The sequence below is a fragment of the Lactuca serriola genome, chromosome 3, assembly GCF_051521515.1.
Source record: "Lactuca serriola cultivar US96UC23 chromosome 3, Lser_US96UC23_V15, whole genome shotgun sequence".
Classification (NCBI taxonomy): domain Eukaryota; kingdom Viridiplantae; phylum Streptophyta; class Magnoliopsida; order Asterales; family Asteraceae; genus Lactuca; species Lactuca serriola.
In genome coordinates this window covers 23743517-23753628 of record NC_136410.1, presented here as the reverse complement: position 1 = coordinate 23753628, position 10112 = coordinate 23743517, and the positions used below count along the sequence as shown (strand labels likewise).

The 10112-nt window shown below is 37.8% G+C and overlaps 1 long non-coding RNA gene across 1 annotated transcript; it reads left to right on the top strand.

The window, feature by feature from the left end:
• Positions 1 to 3467: 3467 nt before the first annotated feature.
• LOC145094304 (uncharacterized) lies at positions 3468 to 6002 on the top strand. The gene is made up of 4 exons (XR_013703271.1): positions 3468 to 3663; positions 3762 to 3840; positions 3934 to 5407; positions 5578 to 6002. It is a non-coding gene; the product is annotated as an uncharacterized LOC145094304 (long non-coding RNA).
• Positions 6003 to 10112: the final 4110 nt, after the last annotated feature.

Sequence of the window (10112 nt, the reverse complement as noted above, 5' to 3'; positions counted from 1 at the left end):
TTTCTTCCTTGAGAACTTTTCTCTTCCACATGCTTGGTTTTTTTCTTAGTTGTTGCAGTCGTTGCTTCATATATTGTTTTCGTAGTTGACAACGACATTCGTGGTTGCATTTTCTTGCAGCATAATATTGTTCCTGGCCTTGTTGAACTATCTTGTGTAGTTTCTTATGCCTCCCTTTGAGAAACTTGTAAGCATGTGAGTTGTCCCTTTTACAAGCCTTGCAAAATTCCCATAATATTAACATGTTATGACGTGATCCCTTATTGATCTGCTCATCTCGTTTAGATGTTGCTCTGTTGAGAAATTCTACTTTTCTCTTACGAATTAATGTGTTTTTCTTGTTTTTCGCCTTATCCAGTTTCTCCATTACATGTTCCATTTTTCGTCTAAGATGAGACTTTTTATGTAACCCTGGTGACATTATGTTCTTCTTCTCCTTCGGAATGTCCATCTTTGAGGGAACAATTTCCTCCTTCAAGGCTGTCAGAAACATTGCCTCACTCTTCTTGAGACCTTTGTCGAGTTGCATAGTTGATAGGATTTGGGATCCAATCCTACTTCTCTTCAAGGGTACAATGTGAATTATTGAATCCTTAGTGATACGCATGGTATCATCTCTATCAAACGACCAGGGTCGTACATTGTCTAGAAAATCCATTCCCAATACCATGCGATAGTCAACCATATGCATCATTGTCAAGTCTATGGTGCCTTCCCATTCTGCTATCTTAAGAGGTACTCCATATGCAACACCAATGATAGGCTTGGATAAAGAGTTGACGACTTTCAACCGGCCTGGATTTTTTGTGTATTTGATGCCCAACTTCTTAGCTTCATCTTTAGCAAGGAAATTATGGGATGCACCTGTATCTACTAAAGCCTTGGTGTATCCTCCATTTACCCTGGCATCCACGAACATTAGTTTTCCTCTTTTAGTCTTATTCTCTTCTATACCACATAGTGCCTCAGCATCCCATTCATCCTCTACTTCCTTTTTGGAAGTTACTACATTGCTTTTCACAAACTTTTTCTTTGACCAACAATCCTTGGACATGTGGCCCCACTTTCCACAATTGTTGCAGTTGCCTTCGAACCTCTTCCCCCGAGAACTCTTATTGTCGGTCTTTTGAGATCTCCATGGTTGTGAGGTTCCTGGCTGACTCTTCCCTTTGTCAGCATTTTTGTATCTTTCTTTAAAAGGTGGCTTGAAATTCCTCCGACTTTTACTTGTGTAGAGTGCTTCTTCTTCACTCTTCAGCGTGATGCCTCCCATTTTCTTAGCCATAGCTTCTTGGCTGGCCAACAAATTCTCAAATTCTACAAGTGATGGTTAAACGGGCCATCCTTGTACAGCAGTAATAAAGCTTGTATATTCCGGCCTCAGTCCATGGATAATGATCCTCTTCATTCGAGCTTCTGCAATGACGGATTGCGGATCTAGTTCAGTAATCTCCCGACATATCGACTTGACCTTGTGGAAATATTGAGCAATTGTCATGTCACGTTGTGAGATTGATAATAGCTCGTTCTCCAAAAGTTGTAGTCTCGTATCATTCTTCTTTGAGAAAAGCGTCACAAACGTGTCCCAAGCTTCTTTCGGGGTGTTCTCATCCCGAATATGCTCCAACATCTCTTCTTCGATTGTGGTCTTCAAGGCAAACATTGCTTTGCCTGCTTTGATTTTCCATTTGCGCAAAGCACCATTAACGTCTTCCTCTGGTGGTGTAGTTTTGCTTCCACCAACGACCTCCCATAGATCTTGTCCTTGTAAGTAGGACTTCATACATGTTCCCACGTTTTGTAGTTGTTTTTGTTGAGTTTCTTGATTCCTCCGACGACTTGGAGATCACCCATCGTGTTGGCAGTACCTCGTTAATACCAAACAAGCTAGTTTTGACACTAAACTTGCAGAGTCACAAACTACTCACGATACAATGAGAATCACTCGTTCTTACTATCAAGAAACCTTGCTCTGATACCAAATTGTGGAACACGACTCTTTTATATGGGAAACAACAAGACTTTTATTAAGACAATTAAGGAGAACTTACACTTTGTGAGACTACTACACACTTTTCTTTCTTTGAGGCTTTCTTGGATACTTAGATGTTGGATTGATTTGGAGCAAATGAGCTCCACACCTATTTATAGGTGTTTCCACCTCCTTATAGGAAGTTTCTAGATCTACATACATTCATGACTATTCTAGAACTATCTACCATATTCTATATCAATTACAAGCTTTTATATGTTTCTAGAATGTTCTATAATGTCCTAGATAAGTATAGACATTCTTGTGCCTTCCATAGTATTCTAGAATGTTCCATAGCCTTCCAGGGTCTTCCATCTCGTTCTAGAGTATTCTAGAATCTTCTGGCATCTTCTAGACTTCTCCATAGTATTCCATAATGTTCTAGAATCTTCCAGATCATTCTAGAACATGCTAACTTCTTCTAGACAATAACATGATTCTATCGGGCTAGTGATGACCTTCAACATCTTTTACCCATGCTAAAATAGAAATTTATGCTCAAATTTTTGTAATGTGAAAGGGGTTATGGTTCTTCATTGACAATTTACTTAAGAGCATTCAATACGATAATTCTTTTAGAAAAAAAAAGATCTAAACATTATAAGGGTTAAAATTGTGATCTAAAAAATCTAACAATTACAACATTGTACATTGAAAAATCTAAAGAATGCCATCTAAATACAAAATAATTTGAACTGGTATAAAAGTTGATACACTTTTGAAATTGTGTATATGTTTCAAAGTAAAATGTTGTAATAAACAAATCAATGGAAGTAAGTTGATATAGGAATAATTTTTGCATTAGCCTTTAAAGTTTAAGTTTGATATTTGATTTTGTATGAACGTTTTAGGTTGCCATAGTTGTTGGTGGAGGGAATATATATCTTCCAGGAAGCTTCATGGGTAGGAAGTAGTGGCCTTAATCATTCATCTGCTTATAATTACATTGGGTACCATTTATTTATTTTCCTTCAATCAATCTTCATCTATTTGCATAATTGCATGTTGCTGACAACCTTTACATCTTTTCTTTATGTTTCCTTATAAGAATGTAAGTCATGTGAACAAGAGTTTGCATATTATGCCTGTTTTTTTTTTAGGCAGAGTCATGTTTTTTCAGCAAAGTGATTCCGTAATTTGAAACTTGTTTGCTTCTGGTAAAATGCTATTCACATTTTCATGATTACAAAAGACGATATTAATCCGCTACACATGGTGCTACTTTTTCATGTTTTTTTTATGTTTCTTGATAAGAATCTAAGGCATGTAACAGGAGTTTGCATATTATACCTATTTTTTTAGGCGCAATCATTTTTTTTGCATCAAGGGTATTGTTTATGTTTTTGAATGTTTGTGTGATTGTGTGCAAGTATTGTGTGTTTGTCTTGATAAAGTGGTTGAACAGATAGTGGGTGTTGTTAAAAAACTCAGTAATCGTTTGATCTTTTGATTGTGGTAAAGGTAATGAAGGATGCTCTTTTTGACATGACTAACCACGAGTATAATAGCATGTTCTCAGGTTCAAAAATTACACATCACAGGATGATGCAAGGGGGTCAAAGTGGCAACAAAATATTGATGTTTTCTAGTGGCATTTTTCCCTACTTTGGCTGATTGGAGAGATAGGCATGGTATCAAGATTAATGTGATATATATTTAAATATCACTACTTTAATAAAGATTAAAGGAACTCGGTTTTTAAATTTTATTTCATCTATTTCTATTACAGGAAGATGAGGCTTTTCGACTGTGGTGTGTTTCGAAAGCTCTAGACTTGTTGAACTCACTACAAGCCTTTATTAATTCATGTACACTCATTATTGGTGTCTGTTTTAAAATCAAATCTTATCAAGCTATATTTATCTAAGTCCAGTTACTATATATGCTGATTTTTATTGCAGTCCAGTATTGGTCAAGAAGTTTGAAAGTGGCGTCATGATGATCCATAATAAGTCACACGGTGAGGAAGAGGTAAAGAAGTCTATTTACATGTTACATTGGTTATAAAGGATATGTGGGGGTTTACTTGAATCATACTTGTGAAAAATGGCCAAGGAGCATCTGCTTGCTGCTGAGACCAAAGGTATTGTATTGGTTTGGTTTAGAACTTTGGTAATCCCATCAATTACATTGTTTTAATTAATATTCAATAAAGTCAGTGATAATGAACTTGCATTTTATTAGGAATAAATTTCTTATGTAAATTAGTTATTCTGTTTCCTTTTATTCATGTTGTAATTGTATATATATTTGTTTCAATTCTTCAATAATATTCAAGGGAAATCATTCTCACATGGTATCAACCAAAAATCGCTCCTAAACCTAATCGGCTACCCTTCAATTCGCAAATTCTTTTCTTCTTCTAATGGCTTCTTCTCCCTCTGATAACACCTTTTCTTTAAATACCCTCATCGATATGCTCACCATCAAATTAAATTCTTCCAAATATCTTTTGTGGAAGAATCAAATCACACCATTGTTGCGACATCAAAGATGGATCAGCCATGTCGATGGCTCAGCCACTCTTCCTCCCTCCAAGATCCAAGTCGACGGTAAAGAGACTGCAAATCCAGACCTTGACTCATGCATCGGTCTTGATCAGAAGGTACTTCTCATTCTCCAATCCTCTCTCTCTCTCTAAGGAATCTATGGTAGAAGTATCGGGACTCTATTCCTCGCGTGAAATCTGGCTTGCTCTTGAATCAGCCTACAGCCATGACTCCATGGAACGTTCATAAAATCTCAAGGACTCGCTACGTCAGCTCAAGAAGGGTACGCTATCTGTTTCCGAATTTGCCAAACAATTTAAGGCCATCTGTGATCAGCTCTCGGCAATTGGGCAGACTGTCTCCAATGACGATAAAAGCCATTGGTTCTTGTGTGGCTTAGGGCCCTCCTTTGAAACTTTCTCCACCACACAGCGAGCCCAATCTACTCGCCTACTTTTTCGTGATCTCGTTGCTCGAGCAGAAGGCCACGATCTCTTCATCTCCTCGCTACAGGAATCCCCACCCGCCCCTGTTGCCTTCACCGCCAACACCTCTCGAGGAGGCTTATCAAACCGAGGATGTGGTCGCTCCTCAAATCGCGGAAACTTAGCCGGAAGGAGTCGTGGTCGCTGACCACCTCATTGCCAACTCTGCCGTCATGATGGTCATTATGCGAATGCCTGCCTGGATCTTGGAAATTATGCACAAGGGTCTTCTTGTTCTGTTGCTAATCTTGCTCAAGCCTTCAACACCGAGTGTAACATAACCAACTCTACACCTGATTGGTATGTCGATTCGGGTGCCTCAGCTCATATGGCTCCCTCCTCGGCTGGAATGGACTCTTCTACTCCTTATCATGGCCATGATAAGGTAGCTTTTGGTAATGGTAATGTTCTCCCTATCTCTCGTGTTGGTACTTATTCCATTGCTCCAAACTTGAAATTACGCAACATACTTATTGTTCTTAATCTCAAAAAGAAGTTACTCTCAGTTAGCAAGTTGACTAATGATTACCCGGTTGATTTCTTGTTCTCTCGAACCAAATTTGCTATTCAGGACACAATCAGCAAAAGGATACTAGCAACAGGCACGCATAAGGATGGACTTTACGTTTTCAATTCTGCTTTTCAAGCCTTGGTGGCATCCGTGATCTCTTCAAATAAAGCCTCTTTTGAATTATGGCATAAAAGACTTGGACATGTTAATTATGATGTTATTTCTTTGCTCAATAAAAATGATTTTTTGCGTGTTAATTCTATTTTACCAAGTCCTTCTATGTGTTCTTCTTGTGCGTTGTCCAAACAACATCGTTTACCATTTGAATTAAATAATAAACGAGCACTACATGTCCTTGATATAGTTCATTGCGATTTATGGGGTCCGGCCCCTATCACCTCTGTTGATGGCTATCGGTTTTATGCTCTATTTGTAGATGATCACTCACGGTTCTCATGGTTTTATCCACTTAAAAAGAAATCCGATTTTTATGAGGTTTTGGTTGGTTTTTTACAGTTTGCTCAAACTTAGTTTTCTTGCAAGCTAAAGGTATTTCAAAGTGATGGTGGTGGAGAGTTCTTAAACAATCGAGTTACCAAGCTTTTCCTTGATAATGGCACTCATCATCAAGTTTCGTGTCCTTATGTACCTCAACAAAATGGCGGTGTTGAAAGAAAGCATCGTCACCTTACTGAAACCGGACTTGCCATGGTGTTTAGTGCCCATGCTCCTGCAAATTGATGGGTTGATGCTTTCACATCAGCAATTTATGTCATAAATCGTCTTCCTACAAAGCTTTTGGATCATAAGTCTCCTTTTGAAGTTGTCTTTCACACTGTACCTAACTACAACAATTTTAAAGCTTTTGGGTGTCGTGTCTACCCCTATCTACGACCGTATGCGGAGCATAAATTATCTCCTCGAAGTAGTGGATGCACTTTTATCGGTTATTGCACTACATCGGTACCTGTTGTTTCTCATAACTCATCTCAGCTGTGTCCCTCTTGTATCCATGATGAGTCGGCATTTATCCAACCACCATAACAGCCTGCGCCAGCTCCGACACCAACGCCACCTGCATCGCCGGTTCAAGCGCCGCCTCAGTCGCCATCTCCGTCACCAGTTGTTTTCCAACAACCCTCTCCACCACAGCCTCAAACAACTCAGGGGCATTCTATGGCTACTCGTAGTAAGAATGGGATTGTTAAACCGAGGCATATTCTTGATCTTCTTGCTATTTCTCCTTCTACTTTGCATGATGCTCTTTTTGCTTCCACCGAACCTAAGAGTTTTAAATCAGCTTCAAAGTTTGCACATTGGTGTCGTGCTATGGATGATGAAATCAAGGCGCTCCGTGACAATCAAACTTGGACTCTCATACCTCGACCATCTGCTACTAATATCTTCGGTTCTAAGTGGGTTTTCCGGACTAAATTTAATGTTGATGGCACTATTGAGCGACATAAGGCACGACTCGTTGCTCAAGGATTCACTCAGGTTCTAGGGTTTGATTTTTCTCACACGTTTAGTCTGGTTGTAAAAGCCACAACCGTCCGTGTTGTTCTTTCTCTAGCCGTTGAAAATCGTTGGAACCTTCATCAACTTGATGTTAAAAATGCATTCTTAAATGGCCATTTACGTGAGACGGTCTATATGGAGCAGCCTCTTGGTTATGTTGATCCACGCCATCCAAATCATGTGTGTCACCTTAATAAGGCTCTTTATGGTCTTCGCCAAGCTCCTCGTGGTTTCAACGCCTCGGCAACTTTCTTATTACTCGAGGTTTTAAGTGTAGTCAGGCTGACACTTCACTTTTTATTGTTCATCAAGTCTCATGTCTTTTGTATCTTCTGGTTTATGTTGATGACATAATTTTGACCGATAATCATGAACCTTCAGTTGCTCGTTTTGTATCTTCCCTAAAACATGAGTTTGCTATTAAAGACTTAGGGAAGCTTACCTACTTTCTTGGTCTAGAAGTTACTTATACTCCTGAAGGTTTGTGTCTCACTCAAAGTAAGTATGCGCATGATACTTTATCAAGGGCTAGTTTCCTTGATTCTAAACCTGTTGGCACGCCTCTTGCCACTAATGATGTTTTTATAACTGATGGAACTCCTTTTCATGATGCTACTTTGTACCGGTCTTACGTTGGTGCTCTTCAATACTTGACTATTACTAGGACGGATCTATCCTATGCAGTCAATCAAGCCAGTCAGTTTCTTCATGCCCCTACTGATCACCATTTTTCTCTTGTCAAACGAATCTTGCGTTATGTTAAAGGCACTCTTCATCATGGACTCACCTTTTTACACCCCGTCAAGTCTATGCTTATTGGTTATTCTATGCTGGGCACATTGTATTGAGACTAGACATTCTACTTATGGCTACTCTATCTTTTTTGGTGGCAATCTAGTTTCATGGAGTGCGAAGAAGCAACCAACTGTATCTCGCTCAAGTTGTGAGTCTGAATATCGGGCTATGGCCAACACTGCTGCTGAACTTATTTGGATTACTCATCTTTTGCGTGATCTTAATGCTCTTCCTTTTGAGCGTCCTACACTCCTTTGTGACAACTTAAGTGCTATTTTCTTGAGTCAAAATCATGTTGCACATAAAAGAGCCAAGCATATTGACATTGATCATCATTTCATTCGAGAACTTGTTTTAGTAGGAAAATTACACACCAAATTTGTTCCAACCAAGCTTCAGGTTGCTGATATATTCACTAAGCCATTGCCCAGACCGTTGTTTGAATGGTTCCGAGATCAATTACGTGTTCATCCACCACCCATTCGCTTGAGGGGGGGTATTAGGAATAAATCTCTTATGTAAATTAGTTATTTTGTTTCCTTTTATTCATGTTGTAATTGTATATATATTTGTTTCAATTTTTCAATAATATTCAAGGGAAATCATTCTCACACATTTCTCACCCGAAGTAACAAAATTGATGATGAATCTGCCATGTATTTATGGCACCCTAATTCGAAGCTTTTATTTGGTCACTCTTGGTGACAAAGGTTGCAATTAATTACTACACCAAGGTATCTTACTTCTTTTTTATATCATTGCTTATTTTTAGTGGTGTTCAAAAAATATTTAAGAAATTGACTAATTAGCTGAAGAAAGAATATATAATACATGTAGATACTAGGTTTGAATTATTGAAAAAGGGTACTTGTCATCAAAATACCAAAAGGGGTAGTGGGCATATTTTGACCGTTTTTTTGGTCAATTTATTGCTTTTTTGTAAATTTAATAATAAACGCGCTCTTAATTTCCTATAGTCGAAATTGTTGGATTTTATTTGACATCTGTATGCTTTTACATCTTCCAAAAAGTAAGAGGAGCTAAAGAAGTTATATTTTTTTTTTCAACAGGCAGCTACAACCTTTTGTATCTTTTTTTGTTCTTGCTTACGTTATGTGTTACATATATGCGTTCTTTTGTTGTTTTATATATATATATATATATATATATATATATATATATATATATATATATATATATATATATATATATATATATATATAATCACAAACTATCGTCTTTCTTTTGATTTCTTGAATGTACCCACATGTTAATGGACAACTTGTATCTAATATTCACTTATGTTAGTAGTGCTTTCTTCACCATTTCATTCGGTAAGCCAAAAAATATTTAAATGTTCATTCTCTTACGTTTCTAATTTAAATCCACAACTTCATTCAGACAATAACCACTCTAGGAGGGAAATAGAACACTACACCACCTCAATACAAGACAATCGCGTCATTACCATAAAAGCAACTCACGTTAACAAGCTCAATGACCATTTAAATGGGTATAGATACAACAAACACATAACCTATGATCAACCAAACTGACAAAACCTATCACAAATTCAATATCTCATACAAGCAACATAAGAAGACCAAGGACAAAATCGTCAAGAATCTCTTTCAAGAACGATGGTCAAACAATAACATCCTCTTTAACCAAATGTCTTCCATCGATTTTCTTTAGTATTAGCAAATCCAACCCCCACAAATCGGGTTTCTTATCTAGTTATTATTATGATTAGCCGAACACCCTTTTATTATATTTCAAATCTTTCGATTTCAGGGGTAACCTAAATCAAAAACCTAAGATTATTCACCTTCGAGATTATGCATAAAAAAACGTAACATCCTGAACAACAAAACTCAAGAACGGAAAAAGGCACATACAACCATTTTACACCGATTGTAGGATGAAATACATCATAGTGAAGCTGGAAGACAACGATATCAGACATGAAATGCCCCGTGCGACTTGCAATTGGGGCCCCTTTACCACGCCGCACCAAAATTGCACAACAAGTGTTCGACAAATGGAGTGATGAATTATGGGGAGACAATGGATGAAAACCATGTTGCTTTTGGTGTTGTTTGTGATAGGAATCAATGGAAGAGGTAGACGATTCACTATTTCCCTAATTTGAGTGAATTGGTTTACATTTCTTAGTTATTACACGCACAAAATCACAAAGCATGTTTGTTGGTGCAGCCCTCTTGCATAACAATTAACAAACAGGGAAGTTGGCAGGGCTGTTCATATTTATTGTGAAATTT